A 12521-nucleotide genomic window follows, 5' to 3' on the forward strand; every position below is an offset into this window, starting at 1 on the left:
GGTTCACTTGCTTTTTTCTGCATCCAAAATGCACAGAAAGTAGATGATATGGTTGCCAGTGTCATAGTTATCAATGGCCATCAGTGCAGCCTATCAGTACCCATCAGTGCAGCCTATCAATGGCCATCAGTGCGCCTATCAGTACCTATCAGTGTGCCTATCAATGGCCATCAGTGCGCCTATCACTACCTGTCAGTGCAGCCTATCAGTACCCATCAGTGCAGCCTATCAATGGCCATCAGTGCACCTATCAATGGCCATCAGTGCGCCTATCAATACCCATCAGTGCAGCCTATCAATGGGCATCAGTGCGCCTATCAGTACCCGTCAGTGCAGCCTATCAATGGCCATCAGTGCGTCTATCAGTACTCATCAGTGCCGCCTATCAGTACCAATGAGTGCAGCCTATCAATAGCCATCAGTGCAGCCTATCAATACCCATCAGTGCGCCTATCAGTACCAATCAGTGCAGCCTATCAGTACTCATCAGTGCGCCTATCAGTACCCATCAGTGCAGCCTATCGATACCCATCAGTGCGCCTATCAGTACCCATCAGTGCAGCCTATCAATACCCATCAGTGCGCCTATCAGTACCCATCAGTGCAGCCTATCAATGGCCATCAGTGCAGCCTATCAGTGCCCATCAGTGCACCTATCAGTACCCATCAGTGCAGCCTATCAATACCCATCAGTTCGCCTATCAGTACCCATCAGTGCGCCTATCAATACCCATCAGTGCACCTAACAGTGCCCATCAGTGCAGCCTATCAATGGCCATCAGTGCAGTCTATCAGTGCCCATCAGTGCAGCCTCATCAGCACACATCAGTGAAGGAGAAAAACTACTCATTTGTAAAATTTTATAACAGAAACTAAGAAAAACTTTTTTTTTCAAACTTTTCGTCTTTTTTAATTTGTTTAGCAAAAAAAAAGTGGTGAATAAATACCTCCAAAAAAGCTCTATCTGTTTTTAAAAAATGCAACAAATTTCATATGGGTAGAGTGTTGCATGACTGAGTAATTGTCAGTGTAATTAATCGTCAGCAACAGTGCTCAAACCTGAAAATTGGCCTGGGCAGGAAGGGGGTGAAAGTGCCCGGTATTGAAACGGTTAAACACCACCAAAAGAAAGCTCCATTAGTGTGAACAAATGATAAAAATGTAATTTGCGTACAGCTTTGCATGATCGCGCAATTGCCGGTTAAAGTGGCGCAGTGCTGAATAGCAAAAAAAAAAAAACAATGGCCCTAGCCATAAAGGGGGTAAAATCTTCTGATTGTCAGATGTTAAAAAAAAATGAAAACAAATAAATAAATATATCTTCCCGACTATTTACTAATGCTAGCAACATAAGGATTACAAATAGTTCATGTAGATTGAGAGAGTGAAGTTCCGCTTACATAGAAAAACGATTACATGGAAAGACCCAAAGAACAATCGAGTGAATCTTTCAGCAGCTTTACGATTCTACATGAATAAATTCCACATCAAAATGTACAGCAACAGTATCTTGTTACAGAAAGGCTCCACCTGAGCGCCAGTCCAGCTGTCAGTATGCTACAGGAAGGGGAAGCATTTCCTCAGTCTTCTGTCCTCCAGGGATCACTCAGACTCAACAGTACAATCAGTCTGTATATGCTGTAAAGCATGCTTGTTATACTCACTGTGGAACCTTAATGTTCTGCATTGTGTAAAAAGGCTGTTTGACCCTGTCTTCTCTGATCCTCCCCTTCTTCAACAGTCCCCAATCCATTCAGAGGTCTAGAAGTCACTCTGATGCTCAGTTTAGTGTGTATGGCTAGAGAGTTTTTTTTTTCTTCTTTGGGAGGGTGCATGTGATCAGTACAGGGCCAATCAGCAGTGTCCAGACAGAGGGTCAGGGGTTAGGCAGCCTCATAGGACAGTCAGAGGAGAATGAAAACTCCTCCTACAAGATTAACCAGTGCTCTGCTGGACACTGATGGAAGTCACAAAACTGCTACATACTGCTGATAAGGAAAGGTATTCAGCAGTTTTTATTTACTACAATAATTGCATTTCCATGTTGTGTGTACTGTGGGAGACCAGATATAGTCAATGCAGGGTCCCCGGAGAGTGGATATAGTGAATGCAGGGTCCGGGGAGAACGGATATAGTGAATGGAGGTTCCGGGGAGAGCGGATATAGTGAATGCAGGGTCCGGGGAGAGCGGATATAGTGAATGCAGGGTCCGGGGAGAGTGGATATAGTGAATGCAGTGTCTGGGGAGACCAGATATAGTGAATGCAGGGTCCGGGGAGACCAGATATAGTGAATGCAGGGTCCGGGGAGAGCGGATATAGTGAATGCGGGGTCCGGGGAGAGCGGATATAGTGAATGCAGGGTCCGGGGAGACCAGATATAGTGAATGCAGGGTCCGGGGAGACCAGATATAGTGAATGCAGGGTCCGGGGAGAGCGGATATAGTGAATGCAGGGTCCGGGGAGACCAGATATAGTGAATGCAGGGTACGGGGAGAGCGGATATAGTGAATGCGGGGTCCGGGGAGCGGATATAGTGAATGCAGGGTTCTGGGAGAGCGGATATAGTGAATGCAGGGTCCTGGGAGAGCGGATATAGTGAATGCAGGGTTCTGGGAGAGCGGATATAGTGAATGCAGGGTCCTGGGAGAGCGGATATAGTGAATGCAGGGTTCTGGGAGAGCGGATATAGTGAATGCAGGGTCCAGGGAGAGCGGATATAGTGAATGCAGGGTCCGGGGAGACCAGATATAGTGAATGCAGGGTCCGGGAGACCAGATATAGTGAATGCAGGGTCCGGGGAGAGCGGATATAGTGAATGCAGGGTCCGGGGAGACCAGATATAGTGAATGCAGGGTACGGGGAGAGCGGATATAGTGAATGCGGGGTCCGGGGAGCGGATATAGTGAATGCAGGGTCCGGGGAGAGCGGATATAGTGAATGCAGGATCTGCGGAGACCGGATATAGTGAATGCAGGGTCCGGGGAGAGCAGATATAGTAAATGCAGGGTCCGGGGAGAGAGGATATAGTGAATGCGGGGTCCGGGGAGACCAGATATAGTGAATGCAGGGTCCGGGGAGAGCGGATATAGTGAATGCAGGGTCCTGGGAGAGCGGATATAGTGAATGCAGGATCTGCGGAGACCGGATATAGTGAATGCGGGGTCTGGGGAGAGAGGATATAAGGAATACAGGGTCCTGGGAGAGCGGATATAGTGAATGCAGGGTTCTGGGAGAGCGGATATAGTAAATGCAGGGTCCAGGGAGAGCGGATATAGTGAATGCGGGGTCCGGGGAGAGCGGATATAGTGAATACAGGGTCCGGGGAGAGCGAATATAGTGAATACAGGGTCCGGGGAGAGCGGATATAGTGAATACAGGGTCCTGGGAGAGCGGATATATGGAATGCGGGGTCCGGGGAGAGCGGATATAGTGAATGCGGGGTCCGGGGAGAGCGGATATAGTGAATGCGGGGTCCGGGGAGAGCGGATATAGTGAATGCAGGGTCCGGGGAGAGCGGATATAGTGAATGCAGGGTCCAGGGAGAGCGGATATATGGAATGCGGGGTCCGGGGAGAGCGGATATAGTGAATGCAGGGTCCAGGGAGAGCGGATATATGGAATGCGGGGTCCGGGGAGAGCGGATATAGTGAATACAGGGTCCGGGGAGAGCGGATATAGTGAATACAGGGTCCTGGGAAAGCGGATATATGGAATGCGGGGTCCGGGGAGAGCGGATATAGTGAATGCGGGGTCCGGGGAGAGCGGATATAGTGAATGCGGGGTCCGAGGAGAGCGGATATATGGGATGCGGGGTCCGGGGAGAGCGGATATAGTGAATGCGGGGTCCGGGAAGCGGATATAGTGAATGCAGGGTCCGGGGAGAGCGGATATAGTGAATGCAGGATCTGCGGAGACCGGATATAGTGAATGCAGGGTCCGGGGAGAGCAGATATAGTAAATGCAGGGTCCGGGGAGAGAGGATATAGTGAATGCGGGGTCCGGGGAGACCAGATATAGTGAATGCAGGGTCCGGGGAGAGCGGATATAGTGAATGCAGGGTCCTGGGAGAGCGGATATAGTGAATGCAGGATCTGCGGAGACCGTATATAGTGAATGCGGGGTCTGGGGAGAGAGGATATAAGGAATGCAGGGTCCTGGGAGAGCGGATATAGTGAATGCAGGGTCCTGGGAGAGCGGATATAGTGAATGCAGGGTTCTGGGAGAGCGGATATAGTGAATGCAGGGTCCAGGGAGAGCGGATATAGTGAATGCGGGGTCCGGGGAGAGCGGATATAGTGAATACAGGGTCCGGGGAGAGCGAATATAGTGAATACAGGGTCCGGGGAGAGTGGATATAGTGAATACAGGGTCCGGGGAGAGCGGATATAGTGAATACAGGGTCCTGGGAGAGCGGTTATATGGAATGCAGGGTCCTGGGAGAGCGTATATAGTGAATGCAGGGTTCTGGGAGAGCGGATATAGTGAATGCAGGGTCCAGGGAGAGCGGATATAGTGAATGCGGGGTCCGGGGAGAGCGGATATAGTGAATACAGGGTCCGGGGAGAGCGAATATAGTGAATACAGGGTCCGGGGAGAGTGGATATAGTGAATACAGGGTCCTGGGAGAGCGGATATATGGAATGCGGAGTCCGGGGAGAGCGGATATAGTGAATGCGGGGTCCGGGGAGAGCGGATATAGTGAATGCAGGGTCCAGGGAGAGCGGATATATGGAATGCGGGGTCCGGGGAGAGCGGATATAGTGAATACAGGGTCCGGGGAGAGCAGATATAGTGAATACAGGGTCCTGGGAGAGCGGTTATATGGAATGCGGGGTCCGGGGAGAGCGGATATAGTGAATGCGGGGTCCGGGGAGAGCGGATATAGTGAATGCGGGGTCCGGGGAAAGCGGATATAGTGAATGCAGGGTCCAGGGAGAGCGGATATATGGAATGCGGAGTCCGGGGAGAGCGGATATAGTGAATGCGGGGTCCGGGGAGCGGATATAGTGAATGCAGGGTCCAGGGAGAGCAGATATAGTGAATGCAGGATCTGCGGAGACCGGATATAGTGAATGCAGGGTCCGGGGAGAGCAGATATAGTAAATGCAGGGTCCGGGGAGAGAGGATATAGTGAATGCGGGGTCCGGGGAGACCAGATATAGTGAATGCAGGGTCCGGGGAGAGCGGATATAGTGAATGCAGGGTACTGGGAGAGCGGATATAGTGAATGCAGGATCTGCGGAGACCGGATATAGTGAATGCGGGGTCTGGGGAGAGAGGATATAAGGAATGCAGGGTCCTGGGAGAGCGGATATAGTGAATGCAGGGTCCTGGGAGAGCGGATATAGTGAATGCAGGGTCCAGGGAGAGCGGATATAGTGAATGCGGGGTCCGGGGAGAGCGGATATAGTGAATACAGGGTCCGGGGAGAGCGAATATAGTGAATACAGGGTCCGGGGAGAGTGGATATAGTGAATACAGGGTCCGGGGAGAGCGGATATAGTGAATACAGGGTCCTGGGAGAGCGGTTATATGGAATGCAGGGTCCTGGGAGAGCGTATATAGTGAATGCAGGGTTCTGGGAGAGCGGATATAGTGAATGCAGGGTCCAGGGAGAGCGGATATAGTGAATGCGGGGTCCGGGGAGAGCGGATATAGTGAATACAGGGTCCGGGGAGAGCGAATATAGTGAATACAGGGTCCGGGGAGAGTGGATATAGTGAATACAGGGTCCTGGGAGAGCGGATATATGGAATGCGGAGTCCGGGGAGAGCGGATATAGTGAATGCGGGGTCCGGGGAGAGCGGATATAGTGAATGCAGGGTCCAGGGAGAGCGGATATATGGAATGCGGGGTCCGGGGAGAGCGGATATAGTGAATACAGGGTCCGGGGAGAGCGGATATAGTGAATACAGGGTCCTGGGAGAGCGGTTATATGGAATGCGGGGTCCGGGGAGAGCGGATATAGTGAATGCGGGGTCCGGGGAGAGCGGATATAGTGAATGCGGGGTCCGGGGAGAGCGGATATAGTGAATGCGGGGTCCAGGGAGAGCGGATATATGGAATGCGGAGTCCGGGGAGAGCGGATATAGTGAATGCGGGGTCCGGGGAGCGGATATAGTGAATGCAGGGTCCAGGGAGAGCAGATATAGTGAATGCAGGATCTGCGGAGACCGGATATAGTGAATGCAGGGTCCGGGGAGAGCAGATATAGTAAATGCAGGGTCCGGGGAGAGAGGATATAGTGAATGCGGGGTCCGGGGAGACCAGATATAGTGAATGCAGGGTCCGGGGAGAGCGGATATAGTGAATGCAGGGTACTGGGAGAGCGGATATAGTGAATGCAGGATCTGCGGAGACCGGATATAGTGAATGCGGGGTCTGGGGAGAGAGGATATAAGGAATGCAGGGTCCTGATAGAGCGGATATAGTGAATGCAGGGTCCTGGGAGAGCGGATATAGTGAATGCAGGGTTCTGGGAGAGCGGATATAGTGAATGCACGGTCCAGGGAGAGCGGATATAGTGAATGCGGGGTCCGGGGAGAGCGGATATAGTGAATGCAGGGTCCGGGGAGAGCGGATATAGTGAATGCGGGGTCCGGGGAGAGCGGATATAGTGAATACAGGGTCCGGGGAGAGCGAATAGAGTGAATACAGGGTCTGGGGAGAGTGGATATAGTGAATACAGGGTCCTGGGAGAGCGGATATATGGAATGCGGGGTCCGGGGAGAACGGATATAGTGAATGCGGGGTCCGGGGAGAGCGGATATAGTGAATGCAGGGTCCAGGGAGAGCGGATATATGGAATGCGGGGTCCGGGGAGAGCGGATATAGTGAATACAGGGTCCTGGGAGAGCGGATATATGGAATGCGGGGTCCGGGGAGAGCGGATATAGTGAATGCGGGGTCCGGGGAGAGCGGATATAGTGAATACGGGGTCCGGGGAGAGCGGATATAGTGAATGCAGGGTCCAGGGAGAGCGGATATATGGAATGCGGGGTCCGGGGAGAGCGGATATAGTGAATGCGGGGTCTGGAGTTTAGTACCATTTTGTGTTTGCCACTATAGTACAGAGTCCAGATGTGTCTTTAGCAGCCTATTCACCTTCATTCACTCGTCTGAATGAGCCCTAGTAACACTGGTATAAAGAATGATTTTTACTAGCTGGGCAATACTGGCTACATAACAACTGACAATTCCGCTTCTTGCCACAACATATTAAAGGGATCAAAATTAGAAATAATCCCAATCACTATTTTTGCAGCTTTCATTAAAATAATACAATAATAGATAATAAAATATTACCTGGTAATCCTGCCATGAAGGTGTTTGTTCAGGCACTTCCTGTTTGAAGGTAACAACGCTTTTTTTGCTTTCCCTAGTTGCATTACTGCGTTGTCACTCTGTCACTGATGCGAACTACAAGTGCCCATTACAACACACATTGCTCAGGAATGGTCCAATGTTGTCACCATCAGAAACTCTGTCTTGAAAAATCCCATGTAGCCATCAATGGAGTGCATGCAGACAGGAAGTGGCTGCAAAGAAGGTGTAGGAGATCAGCAGGATTTTAAAAAATTGTGAAAAAAGTATTTTATTTAAAAAAGCTATTTTTATTATAATGTGCAGTGTTTTAACAAACTAAATGTCATTTGAGGTGTACGTCTGCTTTAAAACTTCCAAGCAACAATCAGCCACACTCTTGAAAAATATGTAGGTAATTCTATTTTTGTTGTAAATTGGATTATGACGACTCCTACCACCATGTTCTCTGAAAAGATGACGGGATGAGAGACAATAACACAGACATCACAGATTAGCTGAGTCACTTATCTGACAAACATGTCGAAAAACTTTACTTCGAGGCCACACCTATCTCATATGTATTCAACCCAATTCAAAGCTGGGTATAAATTTGTTTTTATATAGTGGTTGTGAACATTTCAGACGTCCATGAAACCTGCAGAGGGAAAAAGTATTGTAGTGCCTACTATAGCATAAGTTTGTATAATATGATGTGATATTATATTGTACTATATTATATCATATATTATTTTATATCATATTATACTGTATTATATTATATATTCCTCTCCTGTACATACTGCCCACTGTCATACCCTCCACACTCCTCTCCTGTACATACTGCCCACTGTCATACCCTCCACACTCCTCTCCTGTACATACTGCCCCCATCATACCCTCCACACTCCTCTCCTGTACATACTGATCACTGTCATACCCTCTACACTCCTCTCCTGTACATACTGCCCCCATGATACCCTCCACACTCCTCTCCTGTACATACTGCCCACTGTCATACCCTCCACACTCCTCTCCTGTACATACTGATCACTGTCATACCCTCCACACTCCTCTCCTGTACATACTGATCACTGTCATACCCTGCACACTCCTCTCCTGTACATAGTGACCCCATCATACCCTCCACACTCCTCTCCTGTACATACTGCCCCCATCATACCCTCCACACTCCTCTCCTGTACATACTGCCCCCATCATACCCTCCACACTCCTCTCCTGCACATACCGCCCCCATCATACCCTCCACACTCCTCTCCTGCACATACTGCCCCCGTCATACCCTCCACACTCCTCTCCTGTACATACTGCCCCCATCATACCCTCCACACTCCTCTCCTGTACATACTGCCCCGTCACACCCTCCACACTCCTCTCCTGTACATACTGCCCCCGTCATACCCTCCACACTCCTCTCCTGCACATACTGCCCCCCTGTCATACCCTCCGCACTCCTCTCCTCTACATAATGCCCTCTGTCATACCCTCCACACTCCTCTCCTGTACATACTGCCCTCTGTCATACCCTCCACACTCCTCTCCTGTACATACTGCCCCCATCATACCCTCCACACTCCTCTCCTGCACATACTGCCCCCTGTCATACCCTCCACACTCCTCTCCTGTACATACTGCCCCATCATACCCTCCACACTCCTCTCCTGTACATACTGCCCCCGTCATACCCTTCACACGCCTCTCCTGTACATACTGCCCCATCATACCCTCCACACTCCTCTCCTGTACATACTGCCCCCGTCATACCCTCCACACTCCTCTCCTGTACATACTGCCCCCATCGTACCCTCCACACTCCTTTCCTGTACATACTGCCCCTGTCATACCCTTCACACGCCTCTCCTGTACCTACTGCCCCATCATACCCTCCACACTCCTCTCCTGTACATACTGCCCCCATCATACCTTTCACACTCCTCTCCTGTACATACTGCCCCCATCGTACCCTCCACACTCCTTTCCTGTACATACTGCCCCCATCATACCCACCACACTCCTCTCCTGTACATACTGCCCCCATCGTCCCCTCCACACTCCTCTCCTGTACATACTGCCCCCATCATACCCTCCACACTCCTCTCCTGTACATACTGCCCCCATCATACCCTCCACACTTCTCTCCTGTACACACTGCCCCCATAATACCCTCCACACTCCTCTCCTGTACATACTGCCCATGTCATCCCCTCCACACTCCTCTCCTGTACATACTGCCCCCGTCATACCCTCCACACTCCTCTCCTGTACAAACTGCCCCCGTCATACCCTTCACACTCCTCTCCTGTACATACTGCCCCCATCATACCCTCCACACTCCTCTCCTGTACATACTGCCCCCTGTCATACCCTCCACACTCCTCTCCTGTACACACTGCCCCCATCATACCCTCCACACTCCTCTCCTGTACACACTGCCCCCATCATACCCTCCACACTCCTTTCCTGTACATACTGCCCTCATCATACCCTCCACACCCCTCTCCTGTACATACTGCCCATGTCATACCCTCCACACTCCTCTCCTGTACATACGACCCCCATCATACCCTCCACACTCCTCTCCTGTACATACTGCCCCCATCATACCCTCCACACTCCTCTCCTGTACATACTGCCCCCGTCATACCCTTCACACGCCTCTCCTGTACATACTGCCCCATCATACCCTCCACACTCCTCTCCTGTACATACTGCCCCCGTCATACCCTCCACACTCCTCTCCTGTACATACTGCCCCCATCGTACCCTCCACACTCCTTTCCTGTACATACTGCCCCCGTCATACCCTTCACACGCCTCTCCTGTACATACTGCCCCATCATACCCTCCACGCTCCTCTCCTGTACATACTGCCCCCATCATACCTTTCACACTCCTCTCCTGTACATACTGCCCCCATCTTACCCTCCACACTCCTTTCCTGTACATACTGCCCCCATCATACCCACCACACTCCTCTCCTGTACATACTGCCCCCATCGTCCCCTCCACACTCCTCTCCTGTACATACTGCCCCCATCATACCCTCCACACTCCTCTCCTGTACATACTGCCCCCATCATACCCTCCACACTTCTCTCCTGTACACACTGCCCCCATAATACCCTCCACACTCCTCTCCTGTACATACTGCCCATGTCATCCCCTCCACACTCCTCTCCTGTACATACTGCCCCCGTCATACCCTCCACACTCCTCTCCTGTACATACTGCCCCCGTCATACCCTTCACACTCCTCTCCTGTACATACTGCCCCCATCATACCCTCCACACTCCTCTCCTGTACATACTGCTCCCATCATACCCTCCACACTCCTCTCCTGTACATACTGCCCCCATCATACCCTCCACACTCCTCTCCTGTACATACTGCCCCCTGTCATACCCTCCACACTCCTCTCCTGTACACACTGCCCCCATCATACCCTCCACACTCCTCTCCTGTACACACTGCCCCCATCATACCCTCCACACTCCTTTCCTGTACATACTGCCCTCATCATACCCTCCACACCCCTCTCCTGTACATACTGCCCATGTCATACCCTCCACACTCCTCTCCTGTACATACTGCCCCCGTCATACCCTCCACACTCCTCTCCTGTACATACTGCCCATGTCATACCCTCCACACTCCTCTCCTGTACATACGACCCCCATCATACCCTCCACACTCCTCTCCTGTACATACTGCCCCCATCATACCCTCCACACTCCTCTCCTGTACATACTGCCCCCGTCATACCCTTCACACGCCCTCTCCTGTACATACTGCCCCCATCGTCCCCTCCACACTCCTCTCCTGTACATACTGCCCCCATCATACCCTCCACACTCCTCTCCTGTACATACTGCCCCCATCGTCCCCTCCACACTCCTCTCCTGTACATACTGCCCCCATCATACCCTCCACACTCCTCTCCTGTACATACTGCCCCCATCATCCCCTCCACACTCCTCTCCTGTACATACTGCCCATGTCATACCCTCCACACTCCTCTCCTGTACATACTGCCCATGTCATACCCTCTACACTCCTCTCCTGTACATACTGCCCGTGTCATACCCTCCACACTCCTCTCCTGTACATACTGCCCCCTGTCATACCCTCCACACTCCTCTCCTGTACATACGACCCCCATCATACCCTCCACACTCCTCTCCTGTACATACTGCCCCCATCATACCCTCCACACTCCTCTCCTGTACATACTGCCCCCGTCATACCCTTCACACGCCTCTCCTGTACATACTGCCCCCATCGTCCCCTCCACACTCCTCTCCTGTACATACTGCCCCCGTCATACCCTTCACACGCCTCTCCTGTACATACTGCCCCCATCGTCCCCTCCACACTCCTCTCCTGTACATACTGCCCCCATTATACCCTCTTAAGATTTAAAACTGCACACGCCTGTGAAATGGCGTCAAATTACGTTCCCTAAAATAGTTCCTAGGCCTTTACATGTTATCTGTATAGAGTTGATGGTGAGCTCTAGTGCTTGAAATATTGCGCTCACTGCGATGTCCACAGTGATACCTCGCACCGCTCACTACACATGTGTGCTGGTTCTACATGTGTGTTCACATTTGTGTGCGAACATGAGGGGCGGGGGATTTTTTTTTCATTTAACTTTATTGCTATCACAGGGGGTGAATGAGACCCCCTTGTGATAGCTGTGGGCAGTGACAGATGCTCTTTATGGAGACATTGGTGGACCCCTGATGTCCCCCCTGCCCTCCAAAGCAGCTAACCAAGCACAGTTTGTGCTTGGTTAGCTGCTTCCCTCGCTGCAGTGCTGTAAAGTAGAGCCGCCCAGATCAACTTTTACAGAAAATCAATTGCCGGCTCTAAAAAACGATTCCAGGGTCATGGTATAACCGCTTGCTGTGCAGGTCGTGTATAAACGTTCGCTGGCCAGCAAGCGTTTAAACGATCTTTCTTGAAATGTTGCAAACTTTATTGGAATGTCTCAAAGTGCCATTTCATTAGGTTCTGTTGGCTGCGGCACGGTGAAAGGTGGTCGATTGCGTCGCATTGCACACCGCAATTTTTTTCGCCTTTGCAACGTGTATATAGGTTTGCAGGATGTGTACATACGTTCGCTGGACAGCAAGCGTTTAAACGATCTTTCTTGACACGTCGCAAACTTTATTGGAATGTCACAAAGTGCCATT

The sequence above is a fragment of the Staurois parvus genome, unplaced genomic scaffold (assembly GCF_062004578.1).
Source record: "Staurois parvus isolate SC_StPar_1 unplaced genomic scaffold, SC_StPar_1.0 ptg001490l, whole genome shotgun sequence".
Classification (NCBI taxonomy): domain Eukaryota; kingdom Metazoa; phylum Chordata; class Amphibia; order Anura; family Ranidae; genus Staurois; species Staurois parvus.